We start from the raw sequence: 27010 nt of genomic DNA on the forward strand, positions 1-27010 counted from the left end.
CTGGGTGTTCTCTTACCACTGTTTTGGAGGTTGGGATCTCAAACAAAATCTAATCACTTTCACACCAATCACCCATTATAAGATCCTTGACAACTAATTAGCTCTCTTTGGCTATGATGAAATCTAACATGGAACTATGCAAAATTGAGTTAGATTATTATGCTGTATAAAAGTAGTCAGTAATTTTGCTGACATGTAGTTGTCACTGAGTAGAATCTTGTTTTATAATTAGATAATAAATACTTTACAATTGAAAAATAAATATGTACTTTTTTTTACACAACATTCATTTATATTTATTTATATTTTTAACTATTTTAAATAATTTCATTTAATTAAACATCATAATCTTTGGAGTTTTAGTGTGAGGTTGTTGCAGTAACAGTGGTTGGCCAGGTGTAGGGTTGGACAAAAAAAGTTCAGTTTATGAATGCTGAAAAGGAGTAAACTTACTCAAAAGTGTAAACTTACTCAAAAGTACAGTTTGTGAATCAGGCCCTGAGTTTTTCAGAAATAGACAAAGGCAACCAACTTTTGTGCTCAAGGTGCAGTTGCAAAAATATCTATGCAAATTTGCCTATACTCTTTTTTCTCTTTCAAAAAACATATAATATAAATTTACAACACACTTAATTACTTTTGATTAATTGGCGAAACTAAAGTCTAAAGAGGCCGATTTGAATAGATTGAACTGGTCTCAAGATGTATTTCTTAGGCTTGACTGTTTTCAAAGAGATCCATTCTCCTTAAGCGCAATTTAATCAGGTGATTGAATACTGATAGCACAGATTACTTGTTATGTGAATGTATATTACATGATTTATTAATTTTTTTAGTACTTTTCAGAACGATTTAGAGCATTTGCGCTTATTCTCTTAGTATTTATTGTTTGTCTGAAACAGCAGATAGATCTGTCGGTGTTTTGAGAAATGTGTGTTTTTGTTGGGGATGGTGTGCAAATAGTTGAAATGTGTTTTATGCCACACTGTGTATTTTTATAAATCAAATTTTATAGGCAAAGCAATTCAAAGGAAATAGAAAAACATGCATTCTAAAATGTGCTTTTCTTTTGTAGCACATTGACATTGTAGAGTAGGTTTAATAAGACTTATATAAATAAAGAAAATAATATGCAACGTTGGCCAGTTGTAATGTTTATTTTCACTCACTGGGGAGGGTTTCATTGGAATACTTGAACCAAGGATGGGCCTGCAAGATTAAGCTTATCGGATGTGCATGTTCAACTTTTACATTTGTTTAGGTAAGCAAAATATCTTGCAAATGAACACATCACTGTGAAATAATTCAGAATTAGACTTTTGTCTTGGGGAAACTATATGAATATATATTGTCCAACGAAGGCCGAAGCTTCTCAAGATGCACTCGACAGTGCGTCTGCCATTCGGCATCACGGTTCAGCCCGCCCCAGCCATCCATGTTCGTTGTATTGCCTGACGCGTTTCTGTGGCCAATGTACCACTTCATCAAAGGCATTTCTCCTGTCCGCATTGGAGCGCTCTTTATACTGCATGCTGATTCGTTGAAAACCCCTTGTGGGTTCAACTACGTACTTGATTACTTCCTACAGCATGCTGGGATGTGTAGTCACATCGAGCTTTCATTAAAGACCTATAGTAGATGTGTGAGTAACTCTATGGGTGACTAAGAAGAGTGTGGGAATGGCTGTATGAGTAGATATATCAGTGATTTTATTAGTGAGTGAGTGGGTGTACGAGTGGCTGCATGGGTGACTGAGTGTCACCTACAATATGTGGGCAGCACGAAGCTGCAGGTATTTAACCGGATCCTGCAGCACCTTCGTGCAATAGCCAATTCATATCCCAGCTACCCAGTCGCCCGGCATTTTAAGTTAGTACACAATAATAACTTAAATTACCTCAGATATTTTGTCATTGATGCAGTGCCGAGGCTACCAAGGGGCGGAAACAGGGAAAGAAAATTACGCCAATTGGAAACCCAGTATATTTTATCGTTTGACACAAAGATGGCGAAAGGATTAAATACGGGGGAAGACATGTACAACTTCCTATAATTACATGAATTGAAATTGGTTTTTAATATGAGCCTTATCCGTTTTATAACTGCGTCATAACTGTGTGCATATATATTAGTTTTCTATCCAACATTTATTACCTTGTTTTACCTAATTATTTAACCTTGTTTTACCTATCTGGTTATACATGGTTTTTATTGGGACATTGCTTGGTTTTTAGTCAGTTTTTTTTTTTTTTTTTAAACCTTTATTGAAAAATGCAAGTTATCACATGCGCAGGCCCACAACCATAGGGGCCGGCCGCAAATGAAGCAAGAAACCACAAGTCGAACAACAATGAAATAAAGGAGAAGCTGTGCGACTACCACATGTGGTCATGGGCACCCCAAGGCAAAAGGATACATTAGGTTTTCATTTTTTCAATTTAGATGAAGAAGTAGCGGCGGCAATCTCAACGGCGTCACACCATCCAGTTTAAGAACAGGAGATGAGGGGGGACGAACCCCGCAAAGCAATCGATATCAGGTGAACACTCACACAGTTATGCGAACAATATGGTCACCGAGGCAGCAACAGAGCTACAGGCAATACAGCAGCAATTGGTTTAACAGAGCACCATCCCATACACCCACCCTCTAATGACAGAAAGGCATAGGCAAGTGGAAACGCCTGATAGAAAAAGGAGAAGAAGTAAAAGAGACCGCCAACCCCACTGGAGAGACAGAGTGCCCTCCCAAGAACAGACAGAAAAAGAAGAGAAAGGGACCATAGAACAAAATAAACTAAAATAACAAACCCCCCCCCCCACACCCACCACCCTGCACACCTGTAATGGCTACGGCCAACCCCACTAACAGCGTGCCTGTCGCCCAGGAACTGCCCCACAGAAGGGAATATATAAAGCGGAGGAGGAGAGTGAAAAACACACTCCCGGACTCCCTTACCCCCCACCATTGGCAACCTCCCCAAAGCAAATCAACCAACCTTTAAAAGCAAAGAGCAAGCGTCCAGTTGGGGAGGATATCAACCAAGTCTAACCACCTCCCGGAAAGAGCCCAGGCAAGATCAAACCCGCATTAAAACACGTCGCCCAAGAGACAACAATTTCAAAAGAAAAATACAGCAGCCCAGTCAAAGCAATGGAGATGTGTCAAAACCGGATACCAGATGAAGTCAGCCTTGGCCAGTGCGACTCTGTGTAGGGCCCCACGTCCTCCGAAGCACAATAGGCAGGAGACAGTCAAAATGTCCGCGGAGGTGCAGGGCAGAGAAATCCAAACAAGGACCAGTCACAAAATGGCGGAGTCCACAGGACCAGCAGGACAAGATGGAGAGGAAGGACCGACTCCTCCAATAGTTCCGGAAGGGCTTTCTACTGCGAGCAGGATCATTAGCAGCGAGGGTCCGCCGGGCGAAAAGCACATAGGAAGGACCATTGACAGCGATGGGTGTAGAGTAAATCGGGCCAAAAGAATTCAAATGAGCCAGGGCAGGGTGCCGGTCGGGAACCTCAGAACGTTGGGTCAAATCTTCCGGTATCAAGGGATGTTGGTCCTAGGCGAATATTGTCCAGCTTTTTCGCGAGCCGGTCATACGTGACGGTAAACTGGGTATGAAGCGCCCCTATGGCGGCCATGACGGACCTCAACAAAGGAGCATCACCCGTCCGCTCCATCCCCCGGGCCACAGGGACGAAGCAGGACACGAGCCCCGGGATCGCTACCAAGGCTCTAGGCACACACAAAGCAGACGGAAACTGCGGGCGCTCTCACCATCGGCAAACAATTCGCCTTCTCCAGCCGCGGGGGACAGCCCTCAGACCTCGTCCCCCAGCAGGGTCCCCGGGCACGTCCCCGGCCGCGGCTCAGGATGATCGTCGTCCGTCACGATGATTTAGCGTTGTCGCCCAGGAAGACTGGATTGCGATGCAGAGTCTCAAAATCCAAAGGACCGCAGGACCGGACCAGACCCCAGACTCACAGCCGCTGTTGATCGATAGCAATCCGGGTAGACAGGAAATCGAGGTCCCGGGCTCACTTATACAAACATAGATATCCCCAAACTGTTAAGTCCTAGCATTTCTCTTCATGATGTAATGTCCAAGGTGCACCCCTATGCATCTATGGTATATATTTGCACTTACACTTTATGTTTATGAAATATATATTAGATTTTGCTTACCTTTAACCTGTTTTAGACACTTAGGGGGTCATTACGATGTCGGGCGGATTGACTCCGCCAGGCTGGCGGTAGCCACCGCCGGCCTGGCGGAGGCAATCCGCCCGACACTGTTTCCCAAATTCCCCCAGCCATATTAGTATGGCGGGGGGACCGCGGCGGACGGAAAGACCGTCCGCCACTTTTCCGCCCCGGTCGCCTTGAGACCACGGCGGAAAGGGCATAACATGGTGGCGGTGTCCAATGGACACAGCCAGCCATATTATGATGCGTGCAAATAGGTGCCTTTCTGCGGCGGCGATGCCGCCACGGAAAGGCAGTCAGTCTTTGCTTTGGGGGGGCCCCTGTGGGCCCCCCTGGTGAAGGCCGAGGTGGGGGTGCACAAGGGGGGTACCTATGGTAGCCCCCTTCATTTGCATGTACAAAGCGGCAGGCACTGCGCGGTGCCTGCCGCTTTGTATATGCATATGCGTAAATGCATTTTTAGCATTGTGGCGGGCGGTGCAGAGTGCACCGCCCGCCACAATGCTACAAATGAAGGATGTGCCCGCCACTGTGGCGGGCACATCCTCATTCCCCCAACAGGACCCCCGCCCTTATTGGGGCGGTCCAGGATACCGATAGGGTGGCGGACGGACATTAGGATGACGGGCGGACAAACCCACCTCCCTATCAGTATCCTGGACCGCCCGCCATAAGGGCGGAGGTCCCGTTGGGGAAATTAGGATGTGCCCGCCACAGTGGCGGGCACATCCTTCATTTTTAGCATTGTGGCGGGCGGTGCACTCTACACCGCCCGCCACATTGCTAAAAATGCATTTACGCATTTGCATATACAAAGCGTCAGGCACCGCCCGGTGCCTGCTACATGCAAATGAAGGGGGGGACCATGGGTACCCCCCCTGTGCACCCCCACCTCGGTCTTCACCAGGGGGGCCCGCACGGGCCCCCCAAAGCAAAAGGCACCTTTTTGCACGCATCATAATATGGCTGGCGGTGTCCATTGGACACCGGCACCATGTTATGCCCTTTCCGCCGTGGTCGCAAGGCGACCGGGGCGGAAAAGCGGCGGACGGTCTTTCCATCCGCCGCGGTCCCCCCCGCCATACTAATATGGCGGGGGGGGGGAATTTGGGAAACAGTGTCGGGCGGATTGCCTCCGCCAGGCCGGCGGTGGCTATCGCCAGCCTGGCGGAGGCAATCCGCCCAGCATCGTAATGACCCCCTTACTTTTTTAGCTATGATATTTTTAATAGCTATTAGCCCTTTTTGCATTAGCACTTTACTTAGTTATTAGCACTCACACTCCTCAAAAGATGTTAGAAAAATTTGAATATGGAATTAACTGCACTGAATTTGGTCCTTTTTCATAAATTAATTGTATGTTACAGATTAACTAATGCTGCTAGCCACTTGGCTACAATTGCCACTATACAGTTGTTCCATGTTTAAACAAAGGCAGTTATCAATTTGTAAACGAGTACGGTTCCACTTACTAAAAGAAAACAGTGATTAAGTATTTTGTTTAGCTCTATCAAATCAGGGGGAGTGTTTTATCATATTTCACGTCACTATTTAGTGTGTGATTTGCTCAAGCACGTCATGTGATCAAGACCGGGGAGACCCGGTCGAAACGCGTCATGCTGTGGGATTAAGTGCAATAAAGCACTTTGAATCCATTTCAAAGTGGTCCGTACCGGATTCCTTGGATGGGATTGTGTGTGAGGAATTTGTTTCTACATGCTCACCAAAAACAAAGGTTACAGGGACATTATAGTTAGGCTTAGATTTCACACGCACAAAACCAGAGAATGTCAGCAGTTATAGTTAGTTGAGCTAACTATAACTCGCACGCTGTCCACACTGTACTGCTTATAACCTCACATATTACATGACTCCTGACATGGTCAGTGACATCACTGATGACATCTCAAATGACATCACTGATGACATCATCTGGTGACGGTGAGTGTTTCTAAAAAGTTTATGAGTGTTAAATATATATACACCAAGATGCATTCATGAATCAGTTGGTGTATGAGTGCCTGTATGGATGAATTAGTGGGTGTGCGACTGAAGATTACACATGTCTCTGTGAATGTATGGGTTAGTGACTAATTTGTGTGAATGTCTGTATCAGTCTGTCAGTTAGTATGTAAGTTGCTGCTTGGGTTGGTGAGTAGGTGCATAAGTGGCTGTATGGATTATTGGTTGGTTGTTTGAGTACCTCTATGGCTGTATGAGTGTCTGTGTAACTCCCTGCATGGATGAGTGAGTGGGTGAATCAGTGGCTTTATGGGTTCGTGACTGCATTTGATAGGGGCTATTTGTGAAAGGCAGTATAGGTGAGTGTTGAAGTTTATAAGTGATTGTATGTGTGATTGATCCATCCGAATCCAGCTTCCGCAAAAACTTAAAAACATACTTGTTTTCCAGATAACTGATCTTCGGTCTCCAGCCTCGCACAGAGTTCTCAGTTGTAGCGCGGGGACACGCTGCTGCGTAACCAAGTGCTTTATAAGCTTCCCTTAATAATAATAATAATTGAGTGTTTGTGAGAAAGGCTGTATGGGTGAGTGTGTGCTTGTGTCAGTGACTGCATAGGTGAGAAAGTATGTATTAGTATCTGTATGAATAAGTGGGTTGATGTGTGTATAACTGTATAGGTGAGTAAGTGGCTGTGTGACTGACTATGAGTAAGTGAGTAGGTGTGTGAGCAACTCTATGGGTGACTGAGAAGAGTGTGAGTGGCTGTATGAGTAGATATATCAGTGACTTTATTAGTGAGTGAGTGGGTGTAAGAGTGGCTGTATGGGTGACTGAGTGGATGTGTGTTTAGACCTATGAATCAGTGAGTGGGTATGTAAATACTGGTATGGGAGAGTGAATGGTTTCGAGAATGGTAGTGTGGAAGTTAAAGTGGGTGTATGAAAGGTTACATGGGGGTGTTAGTGGGTGTGTCAGAGTTTCTGTGGATGATATTATCAGTGATGTTATGTAAGATGTCATCACTGATGTCATCAGTGATGTCACTGACCATGTCATGAGTGATGTAATATGTGAGGTCATAAGCAGTGCACTGCAGGGACGCGAGTAATAGTTACCTCAGTTAACTATAACTGCTGAATTTCACTAGTTTTGTACGAGTGAAACCTGAGCCTAACTATAACGTCTCTGTAACCTTTGTTTTTTTCAGTGAATATCTAAGGTTTGGTGTATTCCATTTCCTAACTATATCGTCCCTGTAACCTATGATTGTTTCAGTGAATTTCTAAGGTTTTTTTAAATGCTAATTCCTAACTATAACGTCCCTGTAACCTTTGATTTTTTCGGTGAAATTCTATGATTTCTTATGTAGTAGTCGAGTTTGCAGAATGGTGGTTAAAGGGGGATGGCCCTCCTACCAGCACTCAGGAATTTCACTGTGTAGGACTTACAGAAGGTACCAGGAGGGCTTCTTGACCTCCAGGGTCCCTCAGGAGTAACATGGTATTCATCCCCCACCCAGTAGTGCACCAGGAGGCATGTTTGCAGAGTGGTGGCTAAAGAGATACCTAGAATATTGGACTGTTAAAAACAACCTTATAAAATTCAATCAAACTGGATTTAGGACAATGTGCTCTACTACAGATCATATGTTTACCATAACATTGTCAGCAAACAAAATACCAAAAAAATGGGAATCTATTCAAATACTTTATATACTTCTCTACTGTGTTCAACCAAGTTAACAGAAATAGACTGTGGCAATAACTTTAATAATGGGGAATAGATTGAACACCTCTGCTCTTAATTTCTGACCGACATTCAGGAACATGAGTACAATTTAAGCTGTCAGAAAGAAACAAGGTAACTCCTAAAATTACAACTAGGAACCGTCTAAAATAAGGCTTTATTCTACCCCCCACTATTATTCTCCTTATATATTCCTGATACCTAAGAAACATTGAATCAAGACAACACTCACACCCCAAAGCTATGGGGCATCCTGATCTCATAACTAGCATATGAGGATGACCTTGTCACCCTCTCACAACCTCAACTTGGCTTACAAAGACAATAACTTGATTACAAACATATATTAAACCAAATTACCTGAAATGAAAGTGCACCAAAACTAAAATAATGACAGTAAGAGGCTGTGGTAATAACTTTAAGCTGCAAATTAAAGAGAACAAAAATACTACAGACAACAAGGTACACTTACCTTGGGGTGGAAATTGAAGCAAAACTTACCTGGAATCAACCCATGAATCAAGCCATGAATAAACATATGGAAGCAATCAACGCTATCAAACGATTCTCAAGGAAATTTGGAGATGGACAATTGGTCCGACCGTCAAGGCCATAACAATTAAAGCACCACCATTACCTTTATACAGTGGTGTGGCTTATATTCAACAAATATTAAATAAACTGGAAAAGCAGCATATAAAAAAATATATGGTCATTGATCAAATTAAAATCTGCTAATCCTAACTTCCACATATGATTTGATTTTAGAATAATTTAACAGTCTTTAATGACACAAGCAAAATTAACCATATTTGTGTCTGCTAGAATTCAGAGGAAGAAACAGGAAAAATCTGAATAAAAGACAAGTAATAGAGACTCAGGAACTTCAATATATCAAAATAGTTTGGAAATAACCACAATGCTAACCAAGTATCAGCTACTTTCACTGCTAGTCCTCTCTACCGAATACAAACTGGAAGGGAAAATGCTAATTAAAAAAGCAGTTGGACAGTATCTATAAAGAGTGTATGTTCTGGTTGCAATCATATACAACTCCCAATATTTAATCAATACATATATACAGCCAAATGCCAGGCCTATTTTAACAACACCCTTAAATCCCAAGTGAAAATCTTCTTCCTTAGAATCAGTTTTTTACACATGTCGTTTCTTACCATTTGAAACAAACACAAGGAGATGATGGACTGAGCGGTGAAACTTTTCAGACACTCACCCCCAGTCACTATTAGATCTGGTTTGAATCCTTCATTGTTCTTTTTTTCAATCAGCTACCGCAGTTCAGACGCAACCATATGCAAATCCGTCTTGACTCTGTTCCTCATGGGAAGCGCCCAGCCCAAACTGCCAAGCCAGGTCTTCCCTGGACCAGAAACAATCATCCTGGGACCAGTTCCGGGGTAACACCCCTCATCAGCCAGGTTAGCTTGAATCCAGTGGCAAAGGACCCACGTCTGGGCATACCCTGCCAATTTAGGGCCAACAAAACAAACACAAGGAGATGATGGACGCAGCGCTGAAACTTTTCAGACACTCACTCCCAGTCACTACTAGATCTGCGCTCCGTCCATCATCTCCATGGCAATTTGGACCGGATTGGCCCCATGAGGAACAGGGTCAAGACTGATTTGCATATAACTGGGTCAGACCTGGAATGGCGAAGTGAGCTAAAGAAGGATGATGGATTCAACCCAGATCTGTGACTGGGGTGTGTCTGAAAAGTTTCAGCGCTCCATCAATCAACTCCTTTGTGTTTGCTTTACAATTTGAAGGCTCATGGAGTGGAAGTGTCCACAGCAAAGAACTTTGCAGATTATGTGGTTTAATGGAAGAAACAATTGAGAACATCCTCCTTTTATATCTTTATCTAATAAACCTAAGGAAACAATACTTGAGGTAGATATTTATATCACTTTGCATTACAGATGCTGTACAATCCAGCTTTCAAAGCATTAACGCTAAAAAAATTGATTCAACAATGAAATGTTTACAATTATGATATTACAGATTACAATACCATATTTTCTCTTCTGTATTTGATGTTAGATGTTTTTATTGTAAATGGTTTTAGGTAACTTATACAATAAAGAATGTTCTTACTTATTTACACATATTATTAAGACTTCAATTTCTGTGCCATTGGAACGGCGATAACAGAAAGCAATAGTATCAATAAAGTTGTTTAATTTAATACACGATTCTGGTAATCCAATATTTTGGAGAACAGACTGACACACGAATAGACATAAAGGCAGACTTAAAGAAAGCATAATTTAGTCCATTTGTATTAGGAAAGTGAATGTTTCAAACGTATTTATAGGTATGTAATTGTCTGTTTACAAGCATATTGCTTAAATTCAACAGATAAACTCCAAAGCATCCCTACACAAGATGGCATACTGCGCAAGCACAGGAAAATTATCCAACATAACTCTGATTTATATTTTAAATTGTGTAAACACCAGTATGAGTATTTTACAAAATTATATTAATCAAAATTGTGTTCCTTTCCAGGACCACGTTTGCCAACAAAATGAAGGTCTTGCTTGTAGTTACGAGAGTTCGGGTAAGTGGAGATCGCTACAGTTTTTGTTTCTGTCGTCCAGGCTGCTTCACATTCAATTGGAAGAATTTCTCAAGTATGGGGTATTGATTAGAGGAATTATCAGTATTTCAAATTAATTCAACATCAAGCTTATCCGTTCTTCACTTTTTTTGCTAATTGAACCACCTTGAAAAGCATAGGCATGCCCAAATATGCTCTTAACCACATCACTCTGCCATGGGTCTAAAATTGCAGCTCATTAATTTAATGAAGCCAAATTGCAAATGTGGTTTCTTGTGCTTCTTTTCAGAGAGAGAATAAGGCCTATCAGATTGGGCTGGAACATTCCCTTTAGAATAGGGTCAAGACTGATTTAGATGTAGTTGGGCACCAACTGCAGTGGCACACTTGAGCTAAAATCAATAGAGAGAGAAGCTGACTTTATTGCTAATGGTTCAGATCGATTCAAATATTTTCAGCCATCTTATTTGTACAGTCATTTTGAATGTTCAACATCTTCAAGATGATCTACTGGTAGAATATGAAATTGTATATAGTCTATCAAAAACATTGGTGGGTACTTTTATTATATCTATTTGTAAAAGAACAAACTGTTAAAATAACATAATCCCATTAAGCCAGTCGTTTGAGATTTTATATTCCAGAAGGATGTGCTGGGTCACTTGGTGGTTTTGGAAAGCATGCTGTATTAGTCCCTCCAAATACTACAACTTTCGCCAGATAGTGCTGAGCTGCACCAAACACACCAAGAGGCATGCAATGACTCTACTAATTGCCCCACCCTGCATGATGTAGTCGGATGTAGTCGGAGGAGTGTGGCTCAATGGTTAGAGCGGCAGACCCTGATGCAGAGTTCTGGTCCGGGACCAGGGTTCAATTCCCGCCTCGACGGGTCTTGGGCTCATAATTCCTCGGACCTGATTTCTCGCCTCGGTGCCTCTTCTAATCATGGGTCCCACGCTGCAACTCTGGGCAATAGCTTGCTTAACCTCCACACCGGCCCCAACAGCGCTGTGGATGCCTGGCTTCACCCTGGGGGTGCCCAGGAGTGGACACTTCACAGGGAAAGCCAGGAGGGGTTCCACAGCGGTATGAGTAATAGCGCCAGGAAACCGCTTGGTGACAGTGCGCTCTACAAATACCTTGACATTTACATTTATTTATTTACATTTATGTAGTGATTCTGAGTTATCATGGTTGTCCCTGACGAACACATAAGCACACCTCACTCATTCGAACCAGGGATGGTGCAGCGCAGTATTAAAAAAATAGAGCACAACGGAATGGCTTCTTTCCTTCTGGGCAGAACATTTAAGGCCATGCAACATATATACGACCTACAGAAAGAAACAGAGGTAGCTTCACAATAGACAGTGGTGTGAGGTTTTATTTAAAAGGCAAGCTGCTGACATTGACCAAGGTAAAGTTAGCCTAACAAAATGTCATTGATACAGGGAAAATAAAAGCAACCAAAAGACAGTGTTAAAAAACGTCAAATAAAAAGATATGGAAATGGCTTGACTGACAAGCAAGATTACCGTTGGACATTAGATGTCCGCCAAAGCCATATAAACTTTTAACATTTAACGGGTTTGATCAAATTAATAAGAGAATTGACGTAAATAAATGACTTGGAAACTACTCTGGAGTTGCTGAATACTGCTTGGTCATCACAGAATGCTACAAACGATCATTTATGACACATCTGTTGGACAGGGAAGGTCTGGAAGTCTGCAGTACACGGACCATGACGCCACTCTTGACAGCGCTTATCTACGGTTGACCAGGTGAGCCATTCCATATTTAGACTATGGAGGAGGCACCCATGTGACAACAGAATAGAGAAGACAGACGTGCAGACTGAGAATGGGAGAACGTGAGGTGTGATACAGATGAGAGGTGGTGTCAGAGTCCAAAGAGGTGGAGACCACGGTTCATTCATACAGAACACAGGCATGCCCCACACACCTGCCTGTCTTCATGCCTGCCAAAACCCTGTGGCTCTGTCAAAAAAAGAGAGAGCGGTAATTAGGAGCAGCGATTCCTAGAACCCAAATATTGCACCAACATATCAACAAACAAAGATAGTAGATTGACTTTGTAATTATACAGAGGATGGTTCGAGGGCCTCGTGTGGGTGCCACTTTGAGATCAAGCAATCGCCATCTTAGTGCTCCATAAGAAAAGATGCCCATTGTTTTGCCAGCTAGTAAAAAAGATGTGGCAAACTTGAACCCTGCGTTAAAGTAACCCAATCTACAAAATTGCAGATAAACAAATCTGAATTCTACATCTAATTTGAATATTCCAACATACTGTATGCCAGAGCTGATCAGAAAATTTAACACCATCCGTACCAATAACTGTAATATACATTACATACAATTTTCAGTGCCTTGATAAATACAATAACCAAGTCAATCAAATATATATACATGTATATATATATTACCTACTGGTTGCCAGTAGGTAGTTATAGTTAGGACCTATTTTCCATAGGAAATCCTCAACATTCTATTTGAAATAACTTTGGCTCCGGTTGACGAATCTTCGCCACATTTTCAAAACTGACAGGGCGCTCCGGTCCGCTCCTATCCTGAACGTCTCGGGGTGATTCGTCTAGTGGGGGCCCAGAAAAAAGGGGGGTCCCAAAATGTGTTTTACCCATGCAATTTTCCATAGGAACCATTCATCGCGGCTACAGCCCGAACTGCTGAATGGAATTGCACCAAATTTGGCAAAGAGGTAGTCCTTAGTTCAGACTTGTGCCTTTTGCTTAAATGGTGTAAATCCATTCAGTAGTTCCTGGGAAAATCACATTTAATAGTACATATATATCTGTGGCCGCGCAGGATCAGCGCACCCTAAGCACACCCTGCCGTGCACGAGTTGTATTCTAATTGGCTGTCAACACTCCAAATCAGGAAGTGTTGGCAGCCATCTTGTGCCTCGGTAGAACCGAGGCACAAGAAACCTATTAAAAAAACGTGCAAAACGCGAAAAGGGGCAGGGTAGAAACACCCTGACCCCCTAGGCCTGTTTAGGGGGTCCCACAAGGACCCCCAAGGCCCCAAAATTTTTTTTTCTTTTAAATCAGCAAAATCTGCGGATCCTGATGATCAAAAAAAAAAACAAGGGCCGACTCCCGCGCTTCAATGCTAATTAGCCCCCGGGGACCCAAATCCCGGTGGCATGATGAAAAAAAGTGTGGGGGGCCCCCACACTGCCGCGGGACCGCCACCCACGGGGCTTCAATATAATGTAGGCGGGGGCTCACGGCTCCCCGCAGACCCGGGGACTGCCACCCCACGGGGCTTCTTTAAATTGGGTTGGAAGGCTCTCGGGCCCCCCCGCCCCGGGGACCGCCAACCCCGGGGCTTCTGGAAATTTGTTGGGGGAGCTCTCAGGCCCCCCCAGCCGCGGGGACCGCCACCCCCGGGGCTTTAAAAAAATGAATGGCGGGGGGGCTCACCGCCACCCCCCCGCCCCGGGCTTTATTTTTTATTTAAATACCCTGTGTGAGAGGGCTCAAGCTCCTCCAAACCCCCCGGGGACCGCCACCTCCCAGGGGGACTAAATATTCAAATTGGGGGGTCTGTGACGGACTTCCCAGCCCCAGGGACCACCACCACCCGTGGCTTTGTAAAATGTGGGAGAGGGGCCGCGGGGCCCCTCTCCTTTCTAATTTTTTGATAAATTAGAAAAAGAAGGATCGCGGTGAGAGGTGTTCTAAGGTCACACCCCTTTTCACACCTCTCTGCAACGCAGCTCTGTGGCGCTTACTGGAGGTAGCTGGTGGGCTAGTTGCACCCCAGGGACCCTCAGTATTCAAGGGGAGTTAATCCCCCAACTTAAAACGCGCCATGGGGCGCGTTTGCACAGTGGTGAAGGGAGGAGGCGGGGCCTGAGTTCATATGTGTGCAAAAACAACCTGTGGCGCGGTTTAAGTAGGGGAATTAATTCCTAGTCCATCCTTAGGGTCCCTGGGGGCCAACTAGTCCACCAGGTACCTTCAGTAAGCCCCACGGAGCTGCGTTGCAGAGTGTTGTGAAAAGGGGCGTGGCTAGTGAACACCTCTTTGCAATGCAGCCCCCTGGCGCATACTGGAGGTACCTGATGGGCTAGTTGGCCCCCAGGGACCCACAAGGTTGAGGAGGAATTAATTCTCTAACTTAAAACGCAACACGAGGTGTGTGAGCAGACATATCACCTCAGGCCACGTCCCCTTCCTTCACCACTGTGCAAAGGCGCACGTGGCATGTTTTAAGCTGGAGAATTAATTCTATTTCAATACGGAAGGTCCCTGAGGGCCAAATAGCCCAACAGGTATCTCCAGTATGCGCCAGGGAGCTGCGTTGCAGACAGGTGTTCAGAGGCCACACCCCTTTTTACACCTCTCTGCAACGCAGCTCTGTGGCGCTTATTGGAGGTACCTAGTGGGCTAGTTTGACCCTAGGGACCCTCAGGATTGAAGGGGAAATATTTCCCCAACTTAAAACGCGCCACAGGGTGTGTTTGCGCAGTGGTGAAGGGAAGGGAGGGTGTAAGAAAGTTGCTCTAGATATACTGTACCAAAGTAAAATCAGCCGAACTACGATTTCTGATGTATTCACCTGTTATCAGGAGAGACATCAGTGCTGCATCTTTGAGCGCAGTACTTATCCTGAAAAGTCATTATAACCGTACTTACCAGTAACTTGAACTTCCCTCCATAGACTAACATTGACTGGTTTCACTTTGAAATTCATCTAAGTGCGAAGTTTTGGAACTTTAAAATATTCCTCTTAAATCAGCCGAACTACGAATTCCGATTTACTCACCTGTTATCAGGAGAGACATCAGTGCTGCATCTTTGAACCCAGTACTGATCCTGAAAAGTAATTCTAACCGTACTTACCTGTAACTTGAATGTCCTTTCATAGGATATGGTTGCCTGCTTTTTGCTGAAAAATTTTCTAAGTGTTGATTTTTGAAACTTACAAATATTCCTCTAAAATCAGCCTAACTACAAATTCCGATCTATTCACCTGTTATCAGGAGAGACCACAGTGCTGCATCTTTGAGCCCAGTACTGATCTTGAAAAGTAATTCTAACCATACTTACCAGTAACTTGAATTAGTGTGGAGTTTTAGAACTTTAAAATATTTACCTAAAATCATCCGAACAACAAATTCCGATTCACTCACCTGTTATCAAGAGAGAACCCAGTGCTGCATCTTTTAGCCCAGCACTGACCCTGAAAAGTAATTCTAACCGTACTTACCAGTAACTTCTATTTTCTTCCATAGGAATCCATTGTTTCGAAGTGTCTATTTTCACAAACTACAAATATTCCTTAAAAATCACCTGTATGACTTAAACGCATTCTTTCAACTGTTTACAGGAGATGCACCAGTGCTGGATCCAGGATCCACCACTGAGTGAGAAAAAGTCACGATAACATGACTTACCTGCTAAGTGAATTTCCTCCCATAGGATAACATTGGTGATTCTATGTGAAAAAGTTTGTCAACTTTTAAAATACAATAATATTCCTTAAATATCACTACTGTAACCAAAACGCTTTTACTCAACTGTGTACAGGAGATGTTCCAGGACTGAATGTAGGATCCATTCCTGTGGTTAGAAAAGTAATCCATAAAGTAAATAATTGCATTTAACTAGAAATTCCCATTGAGCTCAATGTTTCATTGTGTTTAAAATTGTGTTGCCCATTGCACCAACTATAACTATTATACTTAAATGTTTATTACCTATTTGCAAAGTATTTAAACTAAAGTAATTCATTCTGAGAAAGTATATTTTGTAATGTAATGTATTATGTAATTATAATGTAATTTAAAAAATACAATATCTAAAAATAAATAGTGTAAAATAAATTTAGTAAATCAGTATCAAAAAAATTAATATAACAATTAATACATTTAAAAATTGTCATTTACAAAACCTCTGAAATTCACTGAAAAAAGCATAGGTTTCAGACATGTTATAGTTAGGAATTAGCATTTAAACAACCTTTGAAAATCACTGAAAAAAACATAGGTTTCAGACGTTATAGTTAGGAATTAGCATTTAAAAAACCTTAGAAATTAACTGAAAAAACCATAGGTTTTAGGGGTGTTATATTTAGCTGGACATTTCACTTGTACAAAACCATTGAAATTCCTCCATTATAATTAGTTGTACTAAGTATAACTTGCGCGCCCACAATCCACTGCTGAAGATATCACATATTACATCATTCATGACATGGTCAGTGACATAACTGATGACATCACTGATGACATCTCAAATGACATCACTGATGACATCACTGATAACATCATCCAGTGAATGTGGTTGGGGTGATTAAAAATCAAGCGCGGCCTCCCGCACTTCATTTTAATGAGGTCCCCAGGTGGGCCAGGTCCGGGCGGCATTGTGAAGAAATAATAGCGGGGGCCCCTGCAGCCCCGGGGACCACCACCTTCAGGGACTTATTTAGAAAATAAGGTGGGGGGTCCCAACCCCCACGCTGCCCCGGGGACTGCCACCTCCCCAGGGCTTCATTAAAGAAGGTCGGGTTCTCCCCGGGGCTGTAATAAATAATTTGTGTGGGGGGACCACCACCCCCAGGGCATTTAGAATTCAAATGCAGGTCCCGTTACAGACCCCGGTCCCTGGAGACCACCACCTCCGAGGGCCTTTAAACGTTCGGTGGGGGGCCACATGGCCCCCCTCCTGTAGCCCTTGATGGCCCCGCCCTGCCATAGCAAACTGACCATGTCATGAATGATGTAATATGTAGGAGAAGTGTGGCTCACTAGTTAGAGCAGGCAGACCCTGAAGCAGAGGTCAGACCCGGGACCAGGGTTCAATTCCCGACGCGGCAGGGTCTTGAGCTCAAATGTCCACGGACTCGATAATTCTCGCTTTGGTGCCGAACCTAATCATGGGTTCACACTCTGCAACTCTGGGCATTAAGCTTGCTTAATCTCCACAACGGCCCCCAGCGGCGGGATGCCTGGCTTTCATCTTGGGGATGCCCTGTAGGAGCTATCTCACAGGGAAAAGCCAGGACGGGTTCCCAAGGCAAGCGCTTAGAGACCCCTGGGTGATAAGCGCTATATAAATCTAACATACAATACAATACAATACTATGTGATGTCATCAGCCGTGCATTGCTGTGGCGCGAGTTATTGGTAGCTGAACTAACTATAACGGCGGAATTTCTATAGTTTTGTGAAAGTGAAATGTCCAACTAACTATAACATCCCTGAAACCTATGGTTTTTTCAGTGAATTTCTGAAGGTTTTTTAAATGCTAATTTCTAACTATAACGTGCCTGAAACCATTTTTTTTCAATGAATATATATATATATATATATGTATCCTGCTCCTTTTTACGCCATAAGCGGGGCACTTCCTGGTCGGGTGCCGAATTCGCGGTGGTCTTCCGCGATCAATATCCAGCTCGCAATTCCTCTGTCCCAAAAGGAAATGAACGGCACTCACGGGGCTGTTTATTCAAACAGGCGCGTTTCGGATTATATCTCCTTCGCCAGTGTTGTTTTACAAATATGCATTCGCGGCGGCCATTTTTAAGGAGAAGCACGTTACATGTGGTAATCAACAAGGGACTAAACGCGCCTGTCATTTACGCAGGCGTCCTCTTTAAACAGTAAACATAGGGTGTTTGTACATAACGGCATCATTTGTGGACATCGATTGGAATACCGACATCTCAATAAAACAATTTAGGTGATGCAATTAATTTTGTACAGTGATCTAGCCGTGGATCGGCAATTGCAGCCTATTTAAATCAAGGCTGCTACCCTTGCTGTCCATACAGATTACGCCATGTATCGGCTTTCAAATAATGCTTCCCTATTTTTGCTTTAAGAAAAAAGAACTGTGTTTGTTTACATATATGTTAAAAAACATTCACATGTAAAAATAGTGACTTATCATTTCATCATCAGTTACAGATTTAAATTTACATTTCATCCTTATTTACCCAAGTGGACTGCCATCTCCTTCCCACCATTCAAACCATTAGGTATTTTAGTCCCCATATAATGATATAGCGGGACTCCAGTCTCCTTAATTTAAGAACTCGATCTCCACCTCTGACATGTGGAGGTACACAGTCTAGACAGAAGTATTTCAACAGATCCCTGTTGCTGTTGTGTTTTACTGAAAAGTGACGCCACTGGGTAGTTATAGTAAGGTCAGCTTTTCCATAGGAAATGTCTTTTTGAGTTTACATATGGGTACAGGTAAAACATGTAGTCACATATGTAACAAGGCAGAATCTAAGTTTGGGACAGAGTTCTCAATGGCGATAAGATCGCCGAAGCCCAAAAGGGAGGGGGGTTCCTCGAGTGGGGAGGGGAGAGGTGGGGAGGGAAGGGGTTGATAAAAAGAAAAATTATTCCTCATAGATCCATAAAATCTGAAATAACTATAAAAAACGCTTACTTTTGAGAAATGTTAGGCCCAGAACTGAGTTATCTGTGAAACATCTATCCCTACACTATGACCAGCACTTCTAATAGAATTAAAATAATAAGTTGGAATGTGAATGGGTTAAGAGAGGGAAGGAAGTTAAATAGAATTTGTGTGCTTCTAAATAAGTCAGGGTCCCATGTTCTCCTCTTAGAAGAAACTCATCTTGAGCCACAGGAATGCAGAGAAGCTTTTAAAAACCAAAAGTGGATCCAAGACTTGCTTTGTTCTAGGCAGAGTGGAAATACTAGGGGAGTGGCAATGATCATTCGGACAAATAGTGAGATCAGAGTGGAAAACTACGAGACTGACTCCTCTGGCAGATGGTTGACTGCATCTCTGATCGTAGATAAAACAAGGCTTGCCTGTGCAGTCTATTACGGACCTAATCAAGACTCTCCGGAGGCCCTATTGAATCTGAAATCCAGTCTGTCTGATGTGAATGTACCTGTTATTTTGGGAGGTGACTTTAATTTGGTTTTTGATCCGAGTTTGGACCGTACCTCCAGAACAGTCCCTTCATCTTCCCAAAAATCGAAAAGAGAGCTGAAAAACTTCATGAAGGATTTCAACTTATTGGATATTTGGAGGATTAAAAATGGTAAAAAGAGGGATTATTCGTTTTATAGTCATAGATATAGACAACATTCACGTATTGACTTTTTTCTTATAGATCAAAGTGTATTCCCTGCAGTCGTTTCTACTTCTTATATCCCAGCCATATTATCAAAGTTAAATTTAAAGGAACAACAGCTACAGCAGGCCTCATTAGATCAGCAGGCTAATTTGGTTACTATACAGAAAGAGTTGGAGGGGTTGAAAGCCAAATTTCATGCTGGCCTAGTGTCAGACGAAGTCTTCCTCGGAATCTGATGCGATGATATAAGGGCCCACGTCTCCATACCTCCAATTCTGATTGTAATTATTACACAGAATATTGAAGTGATCAAGCGGGGGGAAAAGGGGAGTTGGGAAGGGAACAGCTGGGAGGGAGATCTGAAAAGGAAAAAGTTAGACACACACTAATACCTATTTACTTATATTTCAGTAAATTTTCCTTAATGCAAGCAGCAATCTAAGCATGGAGTTTTCATGTAAAACTAGATTCACTTCACAAAATTCTGTGGAATAATATCGCAATTAAACCTCTTGCAATTTGACCTTTTATGCTAATTATTCTCCAAATGCTTGATATTTCTTTGCACATAAAACATCTGTACTTTTCTGATAAAACTCTCTCAGAAAAAATAGCACGATTTACATTATCTTCTGTAAATTGTTCACTGTTAGATAGTATCAAAACCTTTAAACTTGTTCACATAGCACAAAACTGTGTATTGCAAAACACTCTAATTTTGTCTTGTTATAGCTTCATAATCAAGTTACATGTAGAAAACATACGCAAGAGATTTATCTTGTTTCTGTGCTAAAACAATAACTTTCTATTCGAAATATTATGTTGGGTTTACTTCATACCAAAAACATTGAAGATTTCTAATTCCTTAAATAACATGATATAAAAAACTGAAACAGCGTTTAAATCTTTCTTGCTCTTTAGATTCTGTAAATACAAAAAATAAAAACCTTTTTGTGCATTAAATCGCCTTCATACCTAAAGAGTACGACCTACTCTTAATTATAGGTTCATCTGCAAACTCTGGACCCCAAAGGAAGAAATTCCTCGAAGAATTCCGGTCTAAAACCACCTTCTCAAAGACTGCCGGAGAAGTTACCAACTCAAGAAGCTCCTCCGGAAAGGTCTGCTCCAGCGCGGCACACACGAATCTGCATCAAAGGGTTAAACAGCATACCAAAACACAGAGCCTGCCTGGAATCAACCTCCTTCTCAGAAATCTCCAGAATAGTGAGCACAGATCCTTGGGTGTGGTCACGTACATCAACGTAACCACACCCGCGTAATTTTCCCTGCTTGCGGCGTTGAAATGCGACTGCATGCCAAATTGCACGCATCTCGCGGTACGCGGTTGCCAAAGTGCACGCATCTCGCGTACCGTGCCAAACCTCACTCATCTCGCGTACCCTGCCAAACCTCACTCATCTCGCGGACCATAGGGAATCAATGGAATTTTTAGGGCAAAATACATTTCCAAAGCTTAGCCTGCCCTAGCCCTATAACAAAGCAACCACCAATGTCCAGCAGGGGAAGACCCATGAGTCTTTCCACATAAACGTTTGGGACATGGCCGAAGGCCAAATGGGGCGGGCCCTAGACCGCAAGCGCCCCTGGGCCTGACAGTATTCCCCCCTCCCTGGAGCGGTCTAGGGCCCGGCTTCGAGGGATGAAGGAGGTGGAAACGTCGCACCAAGCGAGAGGCATGAATGTTCTCTGCTGGTTCCCAAGAATCGTTCTCAGCTCCGTAACCTTTCCAGGAGACAAGATACCACAATCTGCTTCTCCTTAGTTTAGAATCCAGTATGTCCTTTACCTCGTATTCCCAGTTATCCTGAACCATAACTGGCGCTGGCCTAGTTGCAACATTTTGTCTAGCTGGTTTCAAAAGGGATGTATGGAACACTGGATGGATTCTCAAAGTTTTTGGAAGTAACAATTTGTACGTTACTGGATTGACTTGACGAAGTACTGAATATGGTCCAATAAACTTAGGATGAAACATACTTTTTCTTTTGAAGGTTAGGTTCTTGGTAGACAACCAAACTTTATCCCCAGCAACATATCTTGGACCAGGTCTATGATGTTTATCATACATACTGCTGGTTGTACTTTTCCTTACTTTGTAGTAAACGTTGGTGAGTTTGTTGGTGAACAGTTTGCATATGTTGTATAGCATCCTGTACTGCAGGTGTATCACTTACATGTTTGGGCAATACTAAAGGAATTGTGTTTGGTAAATAGCCATATAGAGCCTCAAATGGAGATGACCCAGTTGAAGAATGCGGTGATGTGTTATAAGCCATTTCTGCAATCCAAAGCAAATCATACCAAGATCTCTTGGAGTCTTCTACGTAACATCTTAAGTATTGCTTTAATGTCTGATTTAATCGTTCAGTTTGACCATCAGTTTGGGGATGGTAACTAGTAGACATATTAGATGTGATTTGTAGACTTTGACACCATTGCTGCCAGAATTTAGATGAAAACTGAGACCCTCGATCAGACAGTAACACTGAAGGCAAACCATGTAATCGCACAATGTTTGTTAGTAGTATTTGCGCTAATTGTCCTGCTGTTGGCAATTTTTTACAAGCAATGAAATGGGCATATTTTGTTAAACTGTCCACTACTACCAAAATTACTGAATGAAGATTCACTAGTGGTAAATTTGTGATGAAATCTAAAGAAACATGTTCCCATGGTTTGATTGGTGTTGGTAAGACTTGTAACAAACCTTTTGGTTTGCTATGATCAGTTTTAAATCTAGCGCATGTTTCACAGTTTTGAGCCATCAAAGAAACATCCTTTTTGAGAGTTGGCCACCAAAACAAGTTTTGAATCTTTTCTACAGTCTTTTTTGGACCTACCTGGATTTCCTGCCATAGGATGGGAATGTAGCCAATTAAAGACCTTCTCTTGTAATTCCTTGGTTGGAAGGTAGACTTGTTTTCCATGAAATGGTATTCCTTCTTTGATTGTTTGGTTTTTCTTCTTGTTATTCCATTTCTCCCATTGTGATGGAGGAAAATTCTCATGTATACTGTCTAAGAACTGATCAGCGTTCAACAAACAGATCACTTTGTCAGGTTCTATTATTGCTTGTAGAGTTCCTTCACACTTATGTAATGTTGAGTCTTTCCTGGATAAAGCATCCGCCTTTTTGTTGTCTTGTACAGGTCGATAGGTTACTATGAAATCATATTCTGCAAAGAACATCATCCATCTCATTTGTCGGGGAGTTAACATTCTGGCTGAACTCATGAATTGTAAGTTTCTGTGATCTGTATACACTGTTACTGTGAATTTTGCTCCCATAATATAATGTCTCCATTCCTTGAATGCTTCAAGTATTGCAAGCAACTCTTTCTCTGCAATTATGTAATTCTGTTCAGCTGCATTCAATTTACGAGACATATAAGCGACAGGATGCATTTGACCAGTTTTGTGATGTCTCTGAGATAAAATGGCTGCAATTGCAACATCTGAGGCATCCGCTTCGATTATAAAAGGTTCATTTACATCAGGATGCATCAAAATTGGGGCTTCAGTAAAAGCTTTTTTCAAACTTTGGAATGCTTCATTTGCTTCTGTAGTCCATTCGAACTTCACCTTTTTTCGTAACAGACGAGTTATGGGAGCTACGACTGCTGAAAAGGGATCGATAAATCGTCGATAGAAGTTTGCGAAGCCCAAAAAACATTGCACATCTCGAACAGATTTTGGGATTGGTCATTCTGCTACTGCCTTTATTTTTCTATCAGTCATTTTCATGCCCGTTGGTGTGAGCAGTACTCCAAGAAATTCGACCTCAAAGACATGAAAATCGCATTTGGATAACTTGCAATACAGATTGTGTGATTGTAATGCCTTTAAAACTTGTTTGACATGACCTTCGTGCTTTTCTTCTGAATCGGAATAAATTAAGATATCATCTATATAGACAATAACAAATAAATCTAGAAATTCCCGTAGAACATCATTGAGGAAAAACTGGAAGGCTGCTGGCGCATTACAAAGACCAAACGGCATTACCAAATATTCGAACAGTCCATATCTAGTTTTAAATGCAGTTTTCCATTTGTCTCCTTGTCTGATTCTCACCAGATGGTATGCTCCTCTTAGATCAAGCTTGGTGTAAATTACTGCGGTTTTTACTTGATCTAAAAGAACTGGGATTAATGGTAAGGGATATTTGTTTTTGATGGTGATTTTGTTCAAAGCCCTATAGTCAATTCACGTTCTTAATTCACCATTTGCTTTTGGAATACAAAACAAAGGGGAGGCGGCTGGTGACTTTGAAGGACGAATGATCCCATTTTCAAGATATTGATCCAAGTATTCTCTCAAGTGTTGATTTTCTGTTTCAGAGAGTGCATAAATCCTACAGTTCGGTACACATGAACCCGGCATGAGATCGATTTGGCAATCATAGCTGCGATGAGGAGGAAGGACTGCTGTTTTCTCTTCACTGAATACCTCCTGAAACATTTTGTAACATTTGGGTAGAATTGTCTCTTTTTCTTCTGCAGTAGCAATTTGACTGATTGTTTTTGTGAGAGTTCCCATACAAGATGATTGACAAAAATCAGATTGGAATACAAGTTCTCTCTTTTGCCAGTCAATAATTGGATTATGTAGACAGAGCCATGGCATTCCTAAAATAAAGCCGTATTGAGGTGCTTGGATTACATCGAATTGAACCTCCTCTCTATGATATCTCTTTTTTGAGTCTTCACAACACATTATTACCTTTGAGGTTTGCATGGTGACTGGACCTCCGGACAAAACTTTTCCATTTACGGCTTGGACTATTTCAGGAGTGTCTTTTTTCTCACAGATGATACTCAATCGCTGGGCGGTTTTTAAATCGACAAAGTTTCCTGTGGCCCCAGAGTCAATTAAAACTTCCATTTGCCAGATTTTGTGAATCAGTTGTATTTGAACTGCTAATCGAAAATGTGCTTTGTAATTACTTACACAAGAGTTTATTGAAGGGTAAGCAATGGTTCCCAAGATATCCCCTTCTACCAATCCTGGGCATGTTAGTTTCCCGACTCAAAGTCTTTTGTTTCCAAAACTGACACTTTACCTGTGGTTGGAGTTTTATTCTTAGGTTTCAACATACAATCTTTCACAAAGTGTCCTTTGCGTCCACAATAGAGACACTGCCAATTTTTGCGTCTATTCTCTTTCTCGTCTTTTGACAATGGTTGTCTAAGGGTTCCAATTTCCATTGGCTCAGAGCTAGATTCAGAATGTGTGAACTGAGTTCTGGGTTTAGTTTCACTTTTCCAATTAGGTTTCTCTCCTCTTTTTTTATCACCCCTTCGTTCTGATAGTCTGTGATCCAATCTCAAAGTTAGATGAATTAAATCTGAATAAGTTGTTGGTTGTGGGTCAATTTGAGCTAACACATCTTTCAGATCGTCCTTCAACCCTTGATAGAAAAGTGCTGCTCTTTTTTCTTCAGGCCAAGAGGTTTCTGCGACCAATCTATTAAAATGTGACAAGTAGGCAATGAGATCTCGATTTCCTTGTCTTAATTGTAACAGTTCTCGATCTGCAGACAAAGTTACTGTTCGTCTGTCGAATACTTTCTCAAATTCTTCTACAAAGCGCCGCCAGTTATACAATAGAGTGCTATCTTGACGTACTAGCGGAACTGCCCAATTTGCAGCATCTCCAGACAGATAAGAAATTAGAAAAGCTATTCTGGATTGAGGGGTGGGAAATGCTGCAGGTCTACAAGAGAAATGCAATTCTATTTGTGTTAAAAATATTTGAACCTTAGAAGGGTCTCCTGAAAAACGTTCTGGCGCAGCCAGAGGAATTTGTGGTGGAACAGTTACTGATATATTTGTGGAAGCTCTAGTGTCTTGCGCCTCCTCAGGAAGGGGAGTGTTCAAAATCTGAATATTATCTACTTTATCAGACAACAATGCTGTAGCAGCCATAGTTTCATTTAAATCTGCCTGCATTTTAACTATTGCCGCAAGTAAATCATCCATGGTGGCCATTATGTCAACACAGTCAGATCGGGAGGAAAATAATTTGTGGGCTCACTATTCTGTCAGACGAAGTCTTCCTCGGAACCTGATGCGATGATATAAGGGCCCACCTCTCGATACCTCCAATTCTGATTGTAATTATTACACAGAATATTGAAGTGATCAAGCGGGGGGAAAAGGGGAGTTGGGAAGGGAACAGCTGGGAGGGAGATCTGAAAAGGAAAAAGTTAGACACACACTAATACCTATTTACTTATATTTCAGTAAATTTTCCTTAATGCAAGCAGCAATCTAAGCATGGAGTTTTCATGTAAAACTAGATTCACTTCACAAAATTCCGTGGAATAATATCACAATTAAACCTCTTGCAATTTGACCTTTTATACTAATTATTCTCCAAATGCTTGATATTTCTTTGCACATAAAACATCTGTACTTTTCTGATAAAACTCTCTCAGAAAAAATAGCACGATTTACATTATCTTCTGTAAATTGTTCACTGTTAGATAGTATCAAAACCTTTAAACTTGTTCACATAGCACGAAACTGTGTATTGCAAAACACTCTAATTTTGTCTTGTTATAGCTTCATAATCAAGTTACATGTAGAAAACATAAGCAAGAGATTTATCTTGTTTCTGTGCTAAAACAATAACTTTCTATTCGAAATATTATGTTGGGTTTACTTCATACCAAAAACATTGAAGATTTCTAATTCCTTAAATAACATGATATAAAAAACTGAAACAGTGTTTAAATCTTTCTTGCTCTTTAGATTCTGTAAATACAAAAAATAAAAACCTTTTTGTGCATTAAATCGCCTTCATACCTAAAGAGTACGACCTACTCTTAATTATAGGTTCATCTGCAAACTCTGGACCCCAAAGGAAGAAATTCCTGGAAGAAATCCGGTCCAAAACCACCTTCTCAAAGACTGCCGGAGAAGTTACCAACTCAAGAAGCTCCTCCGGAAAGGTCTGCTCCAGCGGGGCACACACAAATCTGCATCAAAGGGTTAAACAGCATACCAAAACACAGAGCCTGCCTGGAATCAACCTCCTTCTCAGAAATCTCCAGAATAGTGAGCACAGATCCTTGGGTGTGGTCATGTACATCAACGTAACCACACCTGCGTAATTTCCCCTGCTTGCGGTGTTGAAATGCGACTGCATGCCAAATTGCACGCATCTCGCGGTACGCGGTTGACAAAGTGCACTCATCTCGCGTACCTTGCCAAACCTCACTCATCTCGCGTACCCTGCCAAACCTCACTCATCTCGCGGACCATAGGGAATCAATGGAATTTTTAGTGCAAAATACATTTCCAAAGCTTAGCCTGCCCTAGCCCTATAACAAAGCAACCACCAATG

This window comes from Lissotriton vulgaris, chromosome 9, assembly GCF_964263255.1.
Source record: "Lissotriton vulgaris chromosome 9, aLisVul1.2, whole genome shotgun sequence".
In the NCBI taxonomy this organism is placed as follows: domain Eukaryota; kingdom Metazoa; phylum Chordata; class Amphibia; order Caudata; family Salamandridae; genus Lissotriton; species Lissotriton vulgaris.